Below are 13,103 nucleotides of genomic sequence, written 5' to 3'. Positions count from 1 at the left end.
TCGCTGTGCTGGAGGCTGAGTTCTGAGGCGCCTGGCTTGAAGCCAGCCCAGGCAGGAAAGCCTGTGAGACTCTGATCTCCAATCAACTACTCGGAAAAAGCCAGAAGTGATGTGGCTCAAGTGGTAGAGCACTAGCCTTAAGCAAAAGCAGCTTGAGGACAACACCCAGACCCTAACTTCAAGACCCAGACAAACAAAAAAGAAGGTAGACTGAGGCATGTGACCACTAAGCCAGGTGACTCCATCTTGGTTATAAACTAAGAAGGCATAAGAATGTATTTTTGACCTGTGAACGGTGGCAACACGACGTCACACACACGTGACACTTGGCACAGGCATGGCTACGGGTGGTAACTGGGCTCCAGCTTGAGGAGTCCTCTGCCCCTGCCTCTGGGACAGTGCCAGAGTGGGGTGTGTGCTCTCTGGAAAGCGTTTTGTGCCAAGCGCCTCCTCTCTGTGTCTAGCATGAAGCCACCCTGGAGGATTCCACACGAGAGGCCGGGCCGACTTCCTTCCCTGTTTTCCCATTGGGTGTCCAAAGGTAGGGGCTCCGGTGTCACTGCTGATGGTGGCATCCGGGGCTCCCAAGGGATCTCAGGAGAGTTGAAACTGTCCTGTGACACGGAGGGTGTTCCTGTTACGTTGCCTTGGGTATGGGTGCAGTAAAGGTGCTGTGACCTGCGTGCAGCTGCTGGCCCTCAGCTCCCCTGCCTGTGATGAAAAGCTGCTCCATTTTGACTTTGAGAGTGGTTCCGTCCTTGTGCTGGGACATCTTGATTTCCCCCAGTTCTGCTCCGTGTTTGATCATTGTAAACACTGACCGAGACACTCAAACACCAGAGAAGAGACGGACGCAGTGACTCATGGCTGTAACTCTAGCTACTTGGACAGCAGAAATCACAAGTCTCGTGGCCAGGATCCTTACAGCAGCCTGGGTGTAAACGTGAGCTATTCAAAAACGCCTGGAACAGAGTGCAGGGGCCATGCTCAAGAGGTGAGTACCTACACGGCTAGTAAGCACGTGACCCTGAGTGCAAAACCCAGTAACCATAAAAAAGAAAGGAAAACTGAGGCACCAGGAATTTTTATTAGGAGTTAGAAAAGTAAAAGACAACAAAGAAAAAGGCACGAGGTCTCGCTGAAGCTGAGATGAGGGAGCAGCCAGCAGGTCTGAAGGAAATACTAGATCCTCCTGCTCCTCCTGTTCCTGCTCTGGAGTGGTCCCTGGCTTTTAGTGACTGTGAATTGCCCCTGCTCCTCTGTTAGGGGCTATGCTTTTCAGGCGGTAAACGCCTTAAATGTTCACTCTTTTTTTTTTTTTTTTTTTTGCCAGTCCTGGGCTTGAGCTCAGGGCCTGAGCACTGTCCTTGGGTTTTTTTGTTTTGTTTTTTTCTCAAGGCTAGACCCCCTACCACTTGAGCCACAGCACCACTTCCAGCTTTTTCTACGTATGTGATACTGAGGAACCAAACCCAAGCACTCTACCACTAGGCCAAACTCTCAGCCCTCCACTCCTCTCTAAATATTTGAACTAGGACAATACATCTTAGGTAGTTTGTTTTGCCAGTGCTGGAGCTTGAACTCAGGGCTGTGTGCTGTCCCTTAGCATTTTTATTCTATTGACACCCTACCACTTGAGCCACAGCTCCAATTCCAGCTTTCTGCTGGTTAATTGGAGATAAGAATCTCGTGGCCTTTCCTGTCCAGGCTGGCCTCAAACTGTGACTCTCAGATCTCAGCCTCCTGAATAGCCAGGAGGACGGCGTGAGCCAGCAGGGACCAGCAGTAAGTGTTGAGAAAGCATCTGGTAGCTACCTGCTCTTCTGTAAGCAAGCAGGTCATTCCGCGGGCAGTTCTGGCAAGGAGCACTGCTTTATGCGTCAAGACTGCGACGCCCCTGCACTGGGAGGGCCTTGCTTAGTTCTGTAGTAGGAGAGCACAAGCGTGTTGCTAATACCTGCTTCCGCAGCAAACAGGGCCACTGCTTCAGCCTGGCCTGGAGGCAGTAGGCATCCAGGGCATCCACGTTTTGTGGCACTTAGGACAGAGTCACGTCCTAACACCACGTGTGGTGCGGTGGTCCTGAGCCAGATGGCCCAGCCGTGTCACAGCCGCCGGGGTTCGGGTGAATGTACTCTGATGTTGACAGAATGCCAGTCATGCACATCCAAACGCACCCTTGTCTCTGAGCACTGTTCAGCTGGGTATGTGGGTAGAAAGTCACAACGACAGCAGCCCTAAGGCCAGGAGAGGGAGTGGAGGAGAGCGTCTGCTGCATGTGGAGAGAAGATCACCAGAAGGCTGATGGGAATAAGTTAGTGCATAGCTAAAATCAGAGACCAAGGAGGCGATGCCGTGGAATCGGAAGAAATGCTTGCTTAATGAGGAAGCTGAAAGAGGAAGAAGGAACTGGGGGGCAGAGCAGGTCCGTGGGGGATTTGTAACCAGCTACATCAGGAGGAGCACTAAGCAAAGTGGTAGCACAGCCTGTGTTGTGCAGCGCTAGCACTGTAACAAGTTCCTGAGAGGGACGACTTAGAAACTGGCTCACACCCCTGAGGTTCCAGTCTGCAGTGCAGTCCAGTGGGCCTCTGGCTTTTAGGCCTGTGGTCGGGGGCACATCCTGGTCCTGTGCACCAGAGGACACCACTCAACTCAGGGCTGGCAACTTCAGAAAGCTGGCTATGGCATTATGGCTTAAAATGGTAGAGCGCTACTAGCCTTGGGTAAAAACAACTCAGGGACAGTACCCGGGCTTCAAGATCCAGCCCACAACTGGCACACAAAAGAACATAATTGAAAATGTTTCTGCTTGTGTTTAGGTCATTGCATTTTGGAGAGACTGTGTGTGTGTGTGTGTGTGTGTGTTTATGCACGCATCTCTGCCTGTGTGCGTCAGTACTGGGGATTGAACTTAGGGCCTGGGCGGTCTGGCTTTTTACTGGGTAATTGGAGATAAGAGTCTCATGGACTTTCATGTCCAGGCTGTCTTTGAAGCAGACCCTCAGCTAGCAGCTTCTTGAGTAGCTGGGATTACAGGCATGAGCCACTGGACACTGATGGACTGCCCAGACCTGCTCCAGCTAAACAGGCCCCGGAGGGAGTGATGGCACAGTGGGAGAGCTTCCAAACATCCTGTGACCCGTCCCACCAGGATGCACCAGAAGGTTCCAGAAATTGTGCTGGGGCACAAGTGGAGCATAGACTTCAAAAGATCCAAACAGAAACAGGAAAGCAGCCAGACGAGGGCGGCTCAAGACTGTCGTCCTAGCTGCTCTGGAAACTCAGATCTGAGGATCCTGAGGACCTGAGGACCCAGGCAGGAAAGTCCATGAGACTCATCTCCAATTCACCAGCAAAAGGCTGGACGTGGAGCTGTGGTTCAAGTAGAGGGCTAGCCTTGAGAAAAAAGGCTCAGGGGTGGCATCTAGGCCTTGAGTTTAAGCCTCAGGACAGACACACACACACACACACACACACACACACACACACACACACACACACACACACACACGCGCGCGCGGCAGCACTGCTGGTTTTGTCCCTGACAGCCTGAGGTCCTGCCGCCCCCCAACCCCCACCCCTGCCATAGGGTGGAGTCAAAGCTGAACTTTTTCAGAAGATTATTCACCCACCGAAGTCAGACTTGTGACTCCCTGGGCTTCGAGTGCTGTGGGAATTGCTGCGGTGGACGCCGTCAGGGCCCAGTGACTCACAGCCCAGCCGGCAGCGTCTTGGTCTTCGGCTCAGAGCTGAATCAAGTTTTATAGCCCTCGGCTGCAAGTTGAGGGCCATTATCTCAAGCCAAGAACAGGAACAGGGCTGAACTCCCCAGACATGATTTATTATTGTATTAGAAAGGAGGGCCGGGGAGATTTCACAACTGTACACAGCACAGGGGCCGGTAACTGAGGACCTGTTTTCCTTCTGTTCCCATCTAAGGTCAGGTCAAGGGGACTGATGCAGCCTCTGCCTCACCCTTTCCCTCCCTGTGCCTGTGAACTAACTGCTTAGCAGATCTGATCTTCCAGAGTTGTTTCCAGATACTTTCTCCTCTTTGCTTTCCCAGGAAGTTTCACGGATTTCAAATGGTGGTTTAAAGTCTCCCAGTGCTATTTTGCATGTTCTCACAGAAAAAAATCTATTGGAACAGGAGCTATGGAGGTTCAAGAAGCACAAGGCATGCACAGAACCCCTGCATTTTCCTTTGAATCTGAAGTGGGGATGTGATGATGTGAATAAAAGGACAGATAACTATCAGGACAGATGGATGGAGGTGACTACTTATTGCAGTTCCTAGGGTCTGGGACTTGAACTGAGGGCCAGGGTGCTGTCCCTTGGTTTTCTTGTTCAAGGTTGGTGCTTTACTACTTGAGCCACAACTGCACTTATTACTTTTTGCTGGTTCATTGGAGACAAGAGTCTTACGGACTTCTCTGCTCAGCTGGCTTTGAACCTCACAGATCTCAGTTTTCAGATTAGCTAGGATCAGAAGCTTAAACCAATATTCCCAGCTTTTCCCCCCTCCTACTGGGAAATGAACTTGGGGCCATGCACTTATTAGGCAAAACATTCTACTATTTGAGCCACACCTCCAGTCCACTTGCCTTTGGTTGGTTGTTCAGATAGAATCTCACACTAGCGTTGCCAAGGCTGGCCTTGGGCCATAGATTTTCTGCCTCTGTCCTCTGAATAGCTGGGGTGATACAGTGTCTGGCACACTATACTTATGTATCATTAAGACAGGAATAAAAATATAGAGGTTTGAAAATCAGAAGTTTTAAACATGACTTGATTTTTTTCAAGAGAGGGCCATATTTTTCCATAAAAAAGGTACATCTTTTTAGACATCTTGAGCCGTGAGAAGCGTTCCTTTTGGATCTATAGCCAATGAAAGGCCCTGTGGTCACCCAAAACTCCTAAACTTACTTCTTTTTGTTGTTGAAGAGCTTTATCTGGATATTAGGCTACGAAAAGATAGGTTACAGAAAACATAGGGTTCTTTAAAGATGTTTATTTTCATATCTTAATATACCTTTGTGTCACTAGTGGACACACAAAATTTATCTGGGGTGACAAATTTAGGGCAAATCCAGATTCTGCAATCATAGGAACTGTCTGGATTCTCTAGGATATGGGTATTCAGAGACTTCACCTTAAAACATCAAAGCCTGTGGCTCCCAGATAGTTCTACAGAATGAGAATGGACCAGCCTGGCCTTGGTTTCTTTTTCTGAGTGTGATGACAGACATGTGACACACCAGGAGGACAGGCTTTGTGTGAAGGTTCCCTGCCCAGAGTGCGCCTGTTCTTGGCTCACTCAGGTTCCTCAGATCTATAGCCCCATGTCAGAAAATCATTTTCATCTGGGCACCAGTGGCTCACACCTGTAAACCCAGCTACTCCAGAGACTGAGATCCAAGGATCGTGGTTCACAGCCAGCCCAGGCAGAAAAGTCCATGAGATTCTTATCTCCGATAAACTACTCAGAAAACACCAGAAGTGGTGCTGTGGCTCTAATGGTAGAACACTGGCTTTGGGCACAAAGAAGCTCAGGGACAGCACCCAGGCCCTGAGTTCAAGACCCAAGACCAGCAAGAAAAGAAAGAGAAGGAAGGAAGGAAGGAAGGAAGTTCTTATATGAATTGGTGGTAGAAGTAAGAAATTCTGTGAAATCACTGACAGACAGACAGAGAGAAGGTGAGGGAAAGGGAGAGAGAATCCTCAAATTTAGATAGCTCAACTTCAGGATCTCCAGCTAATGTTTCAGAAGAGATTGTTATCGTTGAAACTCGTTTTATTTGTCTTTGGGATAAATACTGTCGGTAAACTGGAGTAGAGGTTGAAGCCTGGTCACAGCATTTGCTGACTCATTCTTGCAATTTTAACCATGTATTTTCTACCTTTACCTCTTTCTCTTTATGTGACTTGGTTATTTACTTCATAGATTTATGTTTGAGGGGAAAGTAATATATGTATATATTTATGTATATATATATATATATATATTTGTGTGTGTGTGTGTGTGTGTGTGTGTGTACATGTACCTGTCCTGGTGCTTGAACTTAGGACCTGAGGACTGTCTTAGTTTTTCTGCACCAAGCTGGAGCTCTCTTGAGCCACAGCTCTACTTTTAGCCTTTTGGTAGTTAATTGGAGGTTAAGAGTCTTATGGCTGTTTCTGCCCAAGCTAACCTTGAACCACAATCTTCAGATCTCAGCTACCTGAATAGCTAGGATTACAGACTTGAGCCATAAATGCCCAGCCAAATGATAATTTAAAAAATTAAAGAGAAAGAAAATGCTTAGACTGTGCTTCCTTTGTAGTTACCCACAGCAGCTGTCCCCAGTCAGCGCAGTTTGTACAAAGGTCTCATCTCTGCACCAAGTGACTCTCCCTGAGGATTTCTGTGATACCAGAAAGCAGACGGACAGATGTCACTAAGGTTGGTTGGCATCAGGAAGCATTTATCGTTACCACTTGGCAGTAAGCCTTAGAAACATACATGCAGCAGCTGTCATAGACAACGTGAATCTCCTGGCTCTCGGAGAAAAATGGGCAGTTTTTTATTTTGTTTTTTGTTTTTAATGGACTAGACTAGAGGACACCTTCCGCCAGACACGGGATCCCCTAGCAGACACATCCAGCCCCACCCTGCACTGGGAGGTCGCAGAGGGCACCTTCTCTCCCAGGAGCCAGACCCAACCAGCGCCAGGCTGTCAATCCACGTTTATGCAGCCGGTGCCTGCTTGCGCATGCCTGCGGGGCAGCCTGGCCTGGTACCTGGACCCTGCCTGCCTTCTTGCTGGCAAACAAATATTTCCCAAGAAAGTATGTCTTCAACAGAGCTCTAAAAACATGAAGAAAATGAAAAAACATTATAAATGCTTGGTTACAGCTCAGCACACTGGGGCATCCACCTGTCGTCCTAGCTCCTCTGGAAGCTGAAATCTAAGAATCACTGTTGGAAAGCAGCTCAGACAGGAAAAGTCTGTGAGACTCTAATCTCTAATTAACCACTAAAAAGCCAGAATTAGAGCAGTGGCTCGGGTGGTAGAGTGCTAGCCTTGAGCAGTGTCTAGGCCCTGAGTTCAAGCTCCAGTACTGACACAAAATGTAACAAGTAAATAACTGTTTGGTCAATCTAAGCATGACTGTCAGTTTGATTGACATGTCAGTTTGAAATGTTGGTTAGTAAGAGTTTGGGGTTATCCTGGTAACAAATGGGCCATAATAGCACAGCTGTGTCAGGGCAGGTGACCTGTCCGGGATGGAGAGAGGAGGGCTGAGTGCCTCAAAGAGTCCCGGGCCTGACCAGAGCGCCAAGGCTGCCTGCCTGTGGGACACCTTTCTCCTTCCTCTGACCACGACTGCCCTCTTCCTGTGGGATTCCTGAGGGTGCCCTCCGAACCTCCTCTGTTGACCCACTTTCCTTTTGTCCTGATCTCAGAACTCCCTGCCTTCTGCGGAAGCTTCTGGAAGATGTCTTCGGCTCTTTTCATTTCTATGAGTTCTTTGGGGCTCTGGTGCCCTCTTCCTCATCCTGCCGGCTGATGGATGGGTTTCTCTTAATCCACAGGTGAATACAAGCTCTCATTTTGCTGAGGGCATCTGTTCAGGACTCCCCTGTCTCTGAGCTGTCTCTCTGTTATCCGCAGTCCTGAAGGCCCTCAAGTATAGGCAGAGCCAGGGTCCTCTAGGGACCCCAGAACTGGCATGCACAGCGGATGGGTCTTCCCGGCTGGTGGTGAGTGTTGGGTGAAGCTGGTGGACAGTGCTGAGAGACGGGAGCCATGCTGGAATGTTCTCTAGGCCCTGGTATGGGAATCAGTGTGTTCACAAACACAAAGCACAAACCAGACGTACAATCCTAGCACTCAAGGCAGAGGCAGGACCAGCAGGAAGACGGAGGTTCTAAGCCAGCCTGACCTCCCTGCCTCAGAACTCCCCCACCCCTCCTCACAACGCCCCTGTGTTCTGCACTGGAGTCGCAGATCCCCTGCACCAGACAGGGCTTCTGCCTGAGCTCTGCGCAGTGATAAATAGTGACTTTGCTTTCAACACATTAATCACTCACATAATGAAACTTTACGTTTCAGTCACAAAGCGGAGGGGTGCTCAAACATAATTTAAGGATTAGGTGAATCAAGATCCCTTTCACGTGGGGCTTCGGAGGTCATCCACGCACCTGGGGACATGTGGCCGGTCCCCAAGGACAGGCTGGGGTGGGGGGACCTCCCCAGCTCCAGCTCTCAGGCAGAGGCTGCACCAAAGGCTGATTTCTGAAGAACTTACTTCCTGAGTTACACACACAGCTTGGCCTTGATGCTGTTTTATAACTTCTGTCTTTATATTTTTTCCTCCTAAATATATTTTTAAAACGATTTGCGTGATTATTTCTAGTCAGCAAAATGTTTTTATTTTAGAAAAACAAAAGCATCATGTGCTTAAGGTGTACAGTAGAGGCTCCTGATACTTGTTCTTGGTGAATTAATCACAACGGATAAATCAGTCTCTCCAGTCAACCTGCAAATGTGTAGTGTGTGCATGCGTGCGTGCGTGCGTGTGTGTGTGCGTGTGTGTGCATTGTGTCACTGTGTGTATGGTATCCTTCTGTGTGTGTGTTAGGTGTATTATGTCATAGTTTTGTTTTGTTTGGGGTTGGTGGTAGGGCTTAAACTCAGGGCCTGGGTGCACTTATTCCAGAGCTTTTTCATTCAAGACTAGCACTGTACTACATTGAGCTATAACTCCACTTCCAGTGTTCTGGTGGTTCACTGAAGAGTCTCATGGACTTAGCTCAGCCTCCTGAGTAGCTAGGATTACAGGTGTGAGCCATCAGCGCCCAGACGTCGTTCTGTGGGTGGGGTGTGTACACGGTGTGTGCATGTGTACTGTGCGTGGATATTTTGTGTACTGTGTCCTTCTGTGTACGATGTGTGTATTGTGTCATTGTGTGTGCACGGGTACTCTGCATGCACGTTTTATGTACTGTGTCCTTGGCGGGGTGTGGTGAGAGCTCCCCCGTCTTCTCTCTGGACACATTCCAGCAGTAGATGCAGCAGTCATAACCATAACCATAACCCTCGTGAGGGAATTTCTCCAGTTATTCATGCTGTGTGTGGGGCTGTCGTTGTGTGTCCTTCTAAAATGGCACCTGGAACCTGACCAAAATTAACAGCAATGAATTTAAAAAACAGATAATCTTACCATTGCTTATGGATAGAAGTAACTCCTCAGTATAAAGGAGAGAATGCTCGTTTACGTAAGTTGTAAATAAACTTTATTCTTCGCAGTGCTGGGGATTAAACCCAGGACTTTGCACTTCCTCGGGAAGTTTTCTACCATGACACATACTTCCTGGCTGCTAAGAAAACTTTTAAAAATAACTATTCACGGGACATTAGTGGCTCATTCCTGTAATCCTAGCTATACTGGAGACTGAGATCTGAGAATGCAGTTCAAAACCAACCTGTACACGAAACAGGCATGCACACATCCTATACACATACCACCAAAAAGCCAGGAATGGCGCTGGGGTTCAAAGTGGTAGAAAGCTCAAGGACAGTGCCTAAGTCCTGAGTTCAAGCCCCAGGACCAGCACACCCACATAACACACACACACACACACACACACACACACACACACACACACACAGAGAGAGAAAGCCATCAGTCATCTCCTTGCTTCCTAATGAAACTGCTCACAGTGGTAGAAATGTCTTCCTTTTAGCTGTTGTATGAAAAGGTCGGCATAAAGGATAGAAAAGGAAGGTGGAGATCCTCAAATCCTCATGTGGATTTGTGCTATGATGCCTCACAGCATGTAAGCATGGGCAGTTTACTGGGGGGGGGGTGCGCGCACGCGTGCGCGCGTGCACACACACACACACACACACACAGAACGGGAGGAACAGCAGGATTCCCCTCCCCTCTCCCTCCTCCTCACCCCATCAAGAGTCCATAGAAAAGATACAGGACCCAACTAAGTAATATTTGCCAGGCCTGGCAGGCATGAAGGGGAGAAGGAGACAGCCCCAAGGAGAAAGCCAATGAGCTGAAACCCACAGAGCTCTCCGGGTTCCCAGAGCAAGGTGTAAGGGAGGGAACTGGATCTGGTATGCCTGAGAAGTGGAACAGACATGCTTTGTTTTACAGACCTAAACTGAGACACAGAGATAAGAGCATCTGAGATGGGAATGTAGCCTGGAAGAATGGCAGCAGAGACACCTCTGGGCATCACAGGGAGCCCCAAAGCAGCCCAGGAAAGAGGGTTGGCTGCTGCCAAGATGCCGCACAAGCTCCCCACTTTACCTTTAAAGCTCTGCAGAGCCCAGACTCCTAGGGGGAAACAGATAGACAACATAGCCCTCCCCGCTCCTGAGTGCGTACTCAGGGACTGCACCCAGCCAGATCCCTGTGTCTGGGCAGCACCCAGTAGCAGATACCAGGCCACTGTCCTCTGTCGTGGATGCAGAAGGGCCCAGCCCAGCACAGGAGTAGCTGTGGGGTGAGGGAGCCCCTGTGAGACTGGCTCCTCCAACCACAGGCCCTGAAATGCTGGGTAGCCGGAGCTGCTGTTCTCAGTCTGGCCTGCAGGGGGCACCGCATGGAAGCGCTTGGGTGTCTGGCAGTGCAGTGCGGGGCCTCCGTGAGAAACAACCCAGACAGACCCCTTCACCACGCGCTCTGGCTGCAGAAGTCTGATCTCCAGTGCAGATAGGAGACCCTGCAGGCAGAGCCGGGGCCCGCGGGGCTCAGCCTGGTGACTCACGGCCGGGCAGGTGGAGGCAGCCTCCCAGCTCCCCTCTCCAGTCCCCGCTGCCCGCACCTGGCACTGCTGTGCCGCAGAGGGCTGGCCTTGAGAGGAGGTGCCCGCACTCCTGCCCGCTGCCTCTGGTCAGAGGACCGGTCCAGACAGGCAGGGCTGTTTCCCCTCTCCTCTGTTCACTTGGCTGCCCTTGAACAGCAGCGCCAGTCTTGTGACTGGGGCTTAGCCACGGTTTTATGGCAGTACTGGGGTTTGAACTCAGAGCCCGTGTTTGCCAGGCAGGCACTCTACCTCTTGAGCCACTTCCCAGATCCTTTGGCTTTAGTTATTTTTCCAACAGCAATTTGTGTTTTCCCCCGGTCTGTGTTTTTACCCTAGTTAGACTTCCAGAGTAGCTAGATGACAGGCACGTACCACCCCACCCAGCCTTTTATGCCTTAAATCGGGTCTCATGAACTCCCCCCTCCCCAGCCTAGAGTCTTGCTCCTCGTGAGGGCTGTCTCCTGGGTAGCTGGCTGGGATTTCGGGCGTGAGCCATCACGTCCAGCTGACCCTTGGACAGAGAATGTGATACAAAGATGGACACAGCACGTTTGGGGATCTCTGGAGTCTGGCGTAGCTGCAGTGCCTCCTGCACACCGTCGGGGGCACTCTGGAGGTGACTAGAGCCAGACTTACCTCGGAGAGCCAGTCATGAGGTAGGTGCAGCTGAGAGACACCAGTGCACCCCCTCCCAACTCGGATTGGATGGCATCTGACTGGGGGCAATAGAGGCGGTGAAGGGGGAGGCAGTGGGGAGGGGAGAGGAGGTCGGAGGACCTCAGAAAGGGAGGGGAGTGAGGGAGCCGGTGTCTGTGTTAGTGGCTGGATGGGGGATGGGGAGAGGAGGAGTGGGACCAGCTAAGCATACCACTATGAGAGGGGCAGAGCCCCCCCTTCTTCCTCCCCCCACCTACACTGGATCCTACCGTGGAGGAGTCACGGATCAATCCATCAGACTCCATGTACGCACAGTGACACACCAGGCCATAGAACAGTGCTCGTGGCTGAAGAATGTCATGGCATTTCACGCTCAGGGGAGACACCAGATACCAGCTGGCCGTGAGGAGAGGGGGAGCTCTTAGTAGGCCAGCTTTCCAGGGCTAGAGAGGAGCCTGGCAGGTGAAGGTCAGGGAAGATGAGGCAACAGAGTCTATTGGCTGAAGCCAGAGGCAGGTCCATGCCCACGAGAAGAGAGAAGAGAAGAACAGAGAAGAGAAGAGAAAGCAGGTCCATGCCCACCTGAAGAGAAGGCGGGTCTATCCTCAGGACTCCTGCTGTCCGGGGAGGGATGGAAAGGACAGAGGCTGAGAGGCAATTCTGGGCAGAGAGAAAGGATATGACAGTGGCCCTGGCACAAGCCACTGCGTCAAGTGAGTTCAGGTCTGGCGCTATGGCTCACACCCATAATCCTAGTTGCTTAGGAGGCAGAGAGCTAAGGATAACGGCTCAAAGCCATCGGGGCAGAAAAGTCCCTGAGATGCTAATCCCCACTTAACCAGCAGAAAGCCACAGGAGAAGCTGTGGCTCAAATGGTCAAGTACCAGACCTGGAAAAAACAAGGAACGGAGCCCAGGCCTTGAGTGTGAATGGCAGTACCAAAACATGCGTTTAACAAACCAAGAGGTGTCCCCGTCACTGCTGGCCCTGGGCAGGTGCAGAAAGGGACAGCTGGGGAGGTTAGCTTGTGCAAGGTTCCTTCTGTCCAGGTTCAGACACCCTGCAGGGCTGTGTCTCCTGTGCAGGAGCCCTGCAAGAGGGGCGGGGAGGAGCTACTGCACCCCACCTTCACACCATGGAGACTCTTTCCCGAGTCAGGAAACACAGGCCACCACAGACTTGCCGAGGTGACTTAGACCCCTGTGCAGACACCATGTCAGCATTTGGGGGTGGATGGGAGCTGAGGCGGGAGGGATGAGGGGGACCCCACAGATAGACTGTACGGGAAGGGAGTGAGGTGTGGAGAGCCTGGTGGTTCGCCCTGCAGGATCCCTTTTGCAGGCAGCTGCCTTCTCTGTGTCCCCAGGGCACGAGATGAATGAAGAGCCTCCTGGAAGACCGTGGGAAAGGCAGATCCAGAACTCCAGCCTAAGAGGTGGTGTCTCCCGTCTTACACAAGCGAGAGTTTGTGTAAATAAAGAGTATTTGCATGAGAAAAGTGGGGCCTGGGAGGGGCCGTTTTCCCACCACTCACCACTCCCAAAACTCTTCTTTGGACTTCGGAATGTCAGAATCCCGGAGGTGAGCAACTTCTCTTCTCCTAGAACTAACACTCAAAACACACCGGGAATTT

The sequence above is a fragment of the Megascapheus bottae genome, chromosome 1 (assembly GCF_031878675.1).
Source record: "Megascapheus bottae isolate mThoBot1 chromosome 1, mThoBot2.hap1, whole genome shotgun sequence".
NCBI classification, from domain to species: Eukaryota; Metazoa; Chordata; class Mammalia; order Rodentia; family Geomyidae; genus Megascapheus; species Megascapheus bottae.
The sequence above is the reverse complement of the archived record's forward strand: the minus strand, read 5'-3'. Positions refer to the sequence as shown.